This window comes from Pseudophryne corroboree, chromosome 1, assembly GCF_028390025.1.
Source record: "Pseudophryne corroboree isolate aPseCor3 chromosome 1, aPseCor3.hap2, whole genome shotgun sequence".
Taxonomy (NCBI): domain Eukaryota; kingdom Metazoa; phylum Chordata; class Amphibia; order Anura; family Myobatrachidae; genus Pseudophryne; species Pseudophryne corroboree.
The window spans coordinates 324,450,012-324,458,399 of record NC_086444.1 but is presented as its reverse complement, the minus strand read 5'-3'; positions in this window follow the sequence as shown (position 1 = coordinate 324,458,399).

The window sequence follows — 8,388 nt, the reverse complement described above, 5'->3', positions numbered from 1 at the left end:
CGCTAAGGCTAGTGGTCAGTCTTACTGGCTGCAGAATACAGTTGTGACCTGACCCCTATTGTGGATGTTGGCCTCCCCGCAGACCAAGGCAGCTACTATGTGTGGGGGAACTATCTGTGAAGTATCAGGGACCTGCCAGTCCCTCCTTGGTGGGTACCTCTGTGTTTTCCCTCTGTGTGGCTCATAATCCCTTCTATATGTTCCCTGATCCTATATATGTGTCTGATAACGTGGCTTGTGTTCTTATCTAGGGGGTCTATACTTACTATGTGTCCCTGTGTTCTGACACTGTCTAACAAAATGTCCCTCCATCTGGCAAATATAACATTTAATTGACCTTCTCCTATTTTCTTCAAATGTGTCGGGTTTTGGTTGGTTGGTCATCCCTTTGAGTGCCTGTATACTTACCACCATCAACCTCTCCACCTGTGCCTCCTTCCGACTCAGAATGTTTTTGTCATGTTCACTGTGGATTCCCTAAGAGCATCCACAGTTACCCCTCTCCAATTGGGCAGAGAAGTCTGTACCCTGACTTTCAATGCCTCTCTGATTCCGTCCATTAACACCGAGACAGCCACCTCTCTATGATTCACCTCAATTTTTATATTCTCGATCCCAGTGTACTTAGCCATTTCTGCTATTGCTCTGTGGAAATAGTCTGCTGCCGCCTCACTTTCTTTTTGTTTAATGGTAAATATTTTACCCCAATTCATCACTACCAGAAAATATAATCCCAATTGAACGGTAATTTGTTTAGCGTTCTCTTAGTTATATTCATCAGTTAGTGGTTCATCTTTTTCTATTTTGCAATCATTTATAAATTTTTGGTGGTCAATATTTGAGGGAAGGCATGCTTGCAACACAGTTCACCAATCTTTGTTTGTGGGTTCATGGGCATTACCCAGATCCCTAATGAATTTTTGACATTTGGCTAAGTCCTTTCTAGGATCGGGGAATACTGTAATGACTGACCGCAGTTCAGACCTGGTCCACAGGTAATACATTGCAACATTCCTCATGGCGGTTACCCCGTCCCTTTCGGCTCTCCCATTGGGGACAGGTATTATGTGGACGGGGTGTAGCCCAGCTATATCACTCCTTTCTGAATCAACAAGGGGACACACTGTCTCTTCATAATGGACGGTCCCATACTTACCAGTAGCTCTGATCCCAGCCGTCTCACCTGAAGAGGAAGCAGTTGCTGCTCTTACCGGATGGGCTTGCCCCACCTGCGTTTCCTGCTTGGTTACTGCCTGAGAGAGGGCTGAGATCAGGCTAGGTTCATCATCTTCCTCTGAACTATGATCCTTGAAAGAACTTAGGACAGGGTACAAGTTGCAAAGGTTAGGGTTAATACATTTTATAAGTGCATTTCTATCATTTCCTGGTATGTTATTGGTTGTAGCGGCCTTCTCTCCATCGACATATGGCGGTGGTGGTGCGCTCGCATTCACATTCCTGTCTGGTTTTGTCCTCGCTGCGTGAGCAAGTTCCCATTGTGGTACTCCTTCCTGTTGCCATATGTTTAAACAGTCGTTATGTCTGATCCTCTGTTTCCTGGATTTGATCAGACATATTCTATTTCTAACATTTTGCAGCACCTCTGGGTCAAAACTACCAACCTTAGGAAATGATGCCCTATCTTCAGTAGTCATACGTACCCATTCATCACAAAAAGCCTCTGTGTAAGGTCCATACTTCCTACACATAATGTAATCAGCGGACCCTTTTGGTCCCTTATCTTCAGCCTGAACCCTAGTTGCTTAATGTCTCTCGCTTGTGCATTTAGCTCCCATCGTGGGCCTTTTAACACGATCACCAAATGGACAAAATGAGCATACGGTAAAAGTCCTCTGAGTTCTTTCACCAACTCCTTCTCAACTGAGTATACAACGCCCCACCGACTGATGACACGCGTATATCAGAGAGGACCCTATCAGACCCCTCTGGCACTGGGAGAATGAAATTTATTAACACAGTAATACCATGCCTTTCCAGTGGAGGTTACAGGCCTGCTACTTTTGGGCTTCTATCCACTGGAATACTGGATGAGAAACAACTTATTGATCACCCCATCCAGTGAATGTCCACCAAGAATCTTCCTGGGAGAACAGTGAAGTTCTTATCTCTTTACTCAATAACCACTGCATATGCTAACACAGCGTGTATGATGACACTATTTGTGCAAAATTACGCAAAAAATGTATCACGTTACGCTGCGTATCACATGAGCAGAGATGCAGTCAAATCACACGACTCGCAAATACTTGTTATTTGTGTGTCTTACGATTATGAAGACAATTTTACTTTTTACAGTAGGCTATGTCTCCATCACCTGGAGAGTTTTATAAATGGGCTAACTCCATACCTGTCTATACTAACGTGTGGTTGCGAGCCACCACGCCACCGCAGCGTCTCCCAGCTGAGTGTCAATCTACGGGATCCAAAATTCCGGGGTTCAATCCACTCGCACTTCCTTTTCAACAACCCACACATATTTTCTGTACAAAAAAAAAATCACTCCCTTTGATAACTTGCCCGAGAGGTAGACGCTGTGCATTACATACAGATAGGAATCAGGTCCAAGGGCACTTGTTATCACTTCTCGATTGTGCAGCCCTTGCTCTTTTTAATCTTTTTTTTGTATCCTCCTGGCTGAATTGTTTCTTTTACCCAGTGGTCTTGAGATGTCAGATCCCATACAGTTCTGCCCCTTACACCAGATAATGACTGCAGATTCTTAGGCCTAAATCCTGTTTCTCTACTTGTGAAGTGACAAACAATCTACATGTTAGAACAAATTGTTACTTATTTAAAATTATGGTTTTCAGTCCCTTACTTTTTGGCTTCCTTATATTTAGTTTTGGATCATGGAATCTCATCAAACTGAATACTTAATTATGTGCCCTCAATAATGAATATGCCCCCATATACTGTAGTAGAATTTGGCAACCATTTTGTTGATGAAGATTCTGTCTTAAACACAATGTCCTCCCGGCCACCACCATCAACTGCACTGACTTTGCTGAGATTCTACTGTTGTATTTAAGGATGTTTCACACACATATTGCACTGCATACTTATCTATATTTATTAACAGTTACTTATATAGTGCAGCAAATTCTGTTGTGCTTACAATTGGAAATTCTTCATAACTTCCTAGTCCTTAAAAAAGGTGATCAGAATCAACTTTGTCCAAGACATCATTCTGATAATTGTCCAACCTAATCACGATAATTGTCCAACCTAAACACACAAGCCATACACATTCCTGGTTTTATGGTTGTACTTGTGGTCAAAGATATATTTTCTAAAAGACTTATCCATTAATTGCATCATCTCTTTCCACACATAACCTCACATAGGGCAGCACAGATGGTGTAATGGTTAGGATTTGAAGGAGATAAATGTATTTATCTTAAACAGTGTCAGCCATTTGGTTAAGTAGAAGCCATGATGCAGTGAAGTAGAAGTATGCTTTGCCGGTTAAATCATAATAATGCTGCTATTTCACTGTTAGTACGTTCTGTGCGAAGCAAGGTTGTAGCTATAAGTCTTGAAAACATGTTATTAGACAGTTTCTCTGTGTTTAGACTTCTGGTGAAGGACACGTAGAGGGTGTCAGCCTGAGAGGAGTTATGAGAAGAGATGCATTATTGTTTTGAAAATGTGACGTGTATCAAGTGTTCATGCAAGTACCTTTTTTCTCTATATAATGTCATGCTGAGTAAAGTGTAGTCAGTCTCATTTGGTGGATATAACTGCGTGTATTGTCTGCTTCCTGGGATTCACAATTGATTGGTAAACAAAGGGTAATGAATAGACAATTGAAGGAGATTGATAGTAGGAGGTTTACCTCCGACAGTTACATGGGGGCTCATCCGGGATCGATTAGCTTATCAATATCAGATGATGACGCGACTGCTGGATATGTGTGCAACTACTGACATACCCGGGTAAGTAATCTGAAGTTGATCATTATATATCAACTGGATTACTCTGTCAGTACTTGTATATAGTCATGTGGTCTGTTCATCTGATTAGGTAAGCAATACTCGATCATTTGGACCCAGTTGTCTGTTTGATACTCATTCATTATTTGTCTGTGTGCGCTGATAAAGATTATAAGTTTTAGCTTCACTGTTGCCAAGGAAAAATGTGGTTTTATTTTAAAGTTCTACGTTTTAGTTTAACTTTTGCAGGGAAAAAATTTGGTTTCATTTTTAAATGACATGTCAGAATTTTTGTGGTATAATACTGCTATTGAGTCTGAATATTGTGAATTTAAAGGTATATTGCAATATAGTGATTTCAGTTTTGTAGGGAACCTAAGATAGGTTTTGCAACAGTTGTGGGATGGCATGTTGATAAGTTGGTGATAGAAAATTTATTGGTGATAAATTTCCATATTGTCTTGATAGATTACCAGTTAATTATATACCAGGAACCTCTTAAATGGTGTGTTCTAAGTCTCTGTCATCCTTATCCCAGGTCCCAGAGCTATAATTGGTGAAGGAAATCCTACTGACTATTAACAACATTTAACCAGATGGCATAGACTTAGGTTAAGGCATTAAAAACATACTCAGTTTTTGTAATCCAGTACAGTCAGGGTGTGTGTGTGTCTCTGTTAATACAAGAAAACTGCAGTCGGTTTGACATATAAGATTTGGTAATAGTGGTATCAGTTTTTCATAGAAAAGTGCACTAGCTGATATATTGCAGTATATTGTCTACGCTTGTCCATCACTTGTCATCACTTGTCACCAGAATTTATTCCTGTCTGTTCAAAGAGTTTAACATTATTAGAAGAAAAATGTTAAATCTATTTTTGCCAAAGATAATTCATTTGCATATGAGAAGACATATGACTCAGTGATTTGGGAGGTCTTTGTAAACTAGATGGTTTTAAGTCAGTAATGACAGATTTCTGGTTTGTTGTGTCAGAGAATTGAGATCCAGTTAGCCCTTTTTCTGTTGATGACTACAGAAAACACTTAAATAATATAAAAGTGTGATGTTTAAGAGAAGCAAGTCTTTTAAACTGAGGTATTTTCCTAAGAATACACTTAATCCAAGTGTGATGTTTAGAATCTAAACTGAGAGACAGCAGAAGTTGAACTTTTGAACAACTTATCAAAGGAAAGAACAGAACCATTAAGAAGCAAGTTAGAACAGAAGTTCAGTATTGGCTCATTTCCACAGTACCAGTTATGGAAGAAAGTAAGCAATACTACTAGGACTAGAGTACCCCAGGGAGGGGCTACATCACCAAGTGATTTATCCACAAGATACACAGCTAAATACAGGATGTGAATGAACTGCTGATTGCCACCACCACTAAAAGAAGTACCAAGAAGAGACAGTGTCCTTATTGAAGTTTCTGGAAGGACAAGACTGCAGAGCCTCAGAAGGAGAAATTGCAGCTAGCCAAGCAAGAGGTAATCTTCCTAGGACACTCAAGGTACCCGACATCTAACAAAAGGGAGAAGGGAAAAAAAATTCATACTGCAAGCTAAGATGCCAACTAGTGTCAAGCAAGTCAGATGATCATTCCTGGGCCTAGTAGAATACCGCAGAGAATAGATACCTCTTGCATCAGTCTACATGCAAGCATTGTATGACAACACTGAAAGGGAGGAGGGTCTGCATCCTACACACAGCAACAGATGGATGAAGCAATTGAACAATTGGAAACAGCAGTTGCCTCATCTCAAGCCCTAGAACTACCTGACTATTGAAGAAGGAGGCCATACATAGAAGTCCTTATGCAAAATTATGGACTGAGGAGAAGACCAGTGGCCTACCACTCAAGCAAGCTTGACAGCAGTACTCAAGGAGCACCTACCGGCATCATAGCAGTGGCAGCAGCAACAGTCCTAGAAGATGACAAGAGCACAGACACAGCACTGAATTAGCAGTCCTAGAAGAGGACAAGAGCACAGGCATAGTGCTGAAGCATGAGCTTATCATCCAGGTACCACATGCAGGTACAGAGAAGCTTCAACAAGCAACAACCAAACACCTGTCAGCTGCCAGACTTACCAAGTATGAAGTAGCACTGCTGAGTGCACCAAATGTAACCATCAGAACATGTACTACCCTTAACCCAGCAACCCTTGTCCAGCATTGATCAATAAAGGTGTTGAATCTCAAGATTCAAAAGGAGTGAAAAACAGATTATCTGGAGGGAAAAACAGATTATCTACTGATGAATCCGAAAGCAAGAAGTTGATGATAAGGACCAGGAAGATGGTCCAGAAGATCAAGATACAGATAGATCATCATGGATGCAGGACCAGAGGGATGGTCCAGAAGAGGAAGAGAATAATTCTAGTAATCAAAATTTTTCCTTCTCCTTGTGTGGCTTTACTGGAACAAGAACTACCTTATGCTCAGCATGAGCTATATGTGGATGGATCAAGGTACCATGAGCATGGAATTCTTCATACAGGAAATGTAGTAACCACTGCACATGAAGTTGTAGGTTCAGGATCCTTACAATCCCAGTACAAGAGTGTGGTCCAGATATGGAAAAGCAGAGGCTTCAAGAAGGCAAGTGGTGAAGACATACAACATGATTCACTGATCAGACACCAGTTCAGAGCTCTGCAAGGGCCACAGGATAGGTTGCAGTAATGAAGATCCAGGCACATGCAAGAAATGACGCTCCTGAAACAAGAGGCAACAATCTGGCAAGATGCTGAAGCCAAGAGGGCAGCAAGATGCCCCCAGCAAGCCTGTAACCATTCCAGTGCTAGACCAGATGCCTGATTATGCTACGTTGATTGAACTTCAGAACCAAACAGGAGAGAGTGAGAAAGTAGCCTGTGGAAAGAGAAAGCAACCAAACAACCAGAGAAGGTAGCAGTCTACACCACACAGACAGAAGAAACAGAAAGAAGCAAAGCCTCAAATGCCTGGTCTACAGGATTTGAAGAAATTTCAGGAACAAGCAGGTCCTGAAGAAAAAGCAGCATGGCAGAGAAGAGGAGCCAGACAAGAAGGAAATTAAAATAGAAGTTATACTCACCTAGAAGCTTATATCCACTTATGTGTTAAGTCAGCCATGGAGAGGATCAAATGGAAAATTTAGTTAATGGAAGATGGATAGCTCCAGGATGTTATCCAGCCACAACCAAGTTTGTACAAGCCTACTAGATATGTAGGCCTACTGGAAATGTCCAATCCAGGACAGAAGGTCAAGTCAACCCTTGGATCAATCCCCAAAAAGTTATTTTCAATTTCAAAGACTGCAAAGTGACTATATCTAACTGCCAAAGATATATTGGTAGCCACAGACATTTTCAGTTATATGCCAATGGAAAAAGCCACAGCAAAATCAATAGCTAGAAATTAGTTTCAGAAGTTATTTTGCAGATATGGAGTACTGGAAGATATAGTAGCAGATAGCAGTATTTATTTCATTAAAGAAATAATGTAGTACATAAGGTATGATTTGGGAATACAACAGGCATTCCATGTATCCCCCTCAGGTTAGTGGGTGTGTCACAGAATCCAGAAAGGGATGCTAAAGTGTTTATTTTTAGTACTGGTTAATAGTAGAACCATATTCTGTAAAACCATAGGTTATTCACCTTATGAAATATTGTTTGATAGCATACCTAAGATAGGATGTTATTATCCATAAGAGTTACAGCATAAATATGGTAATTTGACTGCATATGTTAAAAAGTCTTACTGAAGAAACTGACACTTCTGTATTTTCTAGTTTGCCTTTCTCCCAGATTCAGGAGCAAATCTGAATTCCCACAAGCTTTAACCAGGAGATCGGGTGTATCTGGAAAGACACGTGAAAAAGTCATTTGAGCCCAGATTTGATGGTCCATATCGAGTGTTGCTGACCATGCCCACTTCTGTGTCAATTAAGGAAAGAGAGACTTGGGTTCCACTGCAAATTTGCTCAAGTTAAGTTTGAACAATGAAATACACAAACATGTAGAGGCTAATTGGGCCTAAACTAGACAGACCACTATGGGTCATTATATTGGGAACTTCAGTACTCATTGTTGTCATAATATACTCTATATCTCTCATAGGAGAGGGCAGGGAAACTGGCATGTCCGCCAATCCAAAGTTCCGTACCAGTGTTTAGTATATAAGTATGTACGTCTTATATATGTGGTATATATATAGTATATAAGAAGTGTGGTATCACACTAGATCTTGTGTTAAGCAAATTAAAGTAAAGATCATGAAATCTCTAGAAGTTCAAATATACCAGTTAATTAAGAAATGCTGGGCTCACATGGGCCCACATCTGGAAAAGGAGGGGAATAAGCGTATAAGGGTTTTAATTTGTTTAAAGCAAATACATACTACTAAATAGAGTGTAATATTTTTTAGAATATGTATGAAGAGAACTCC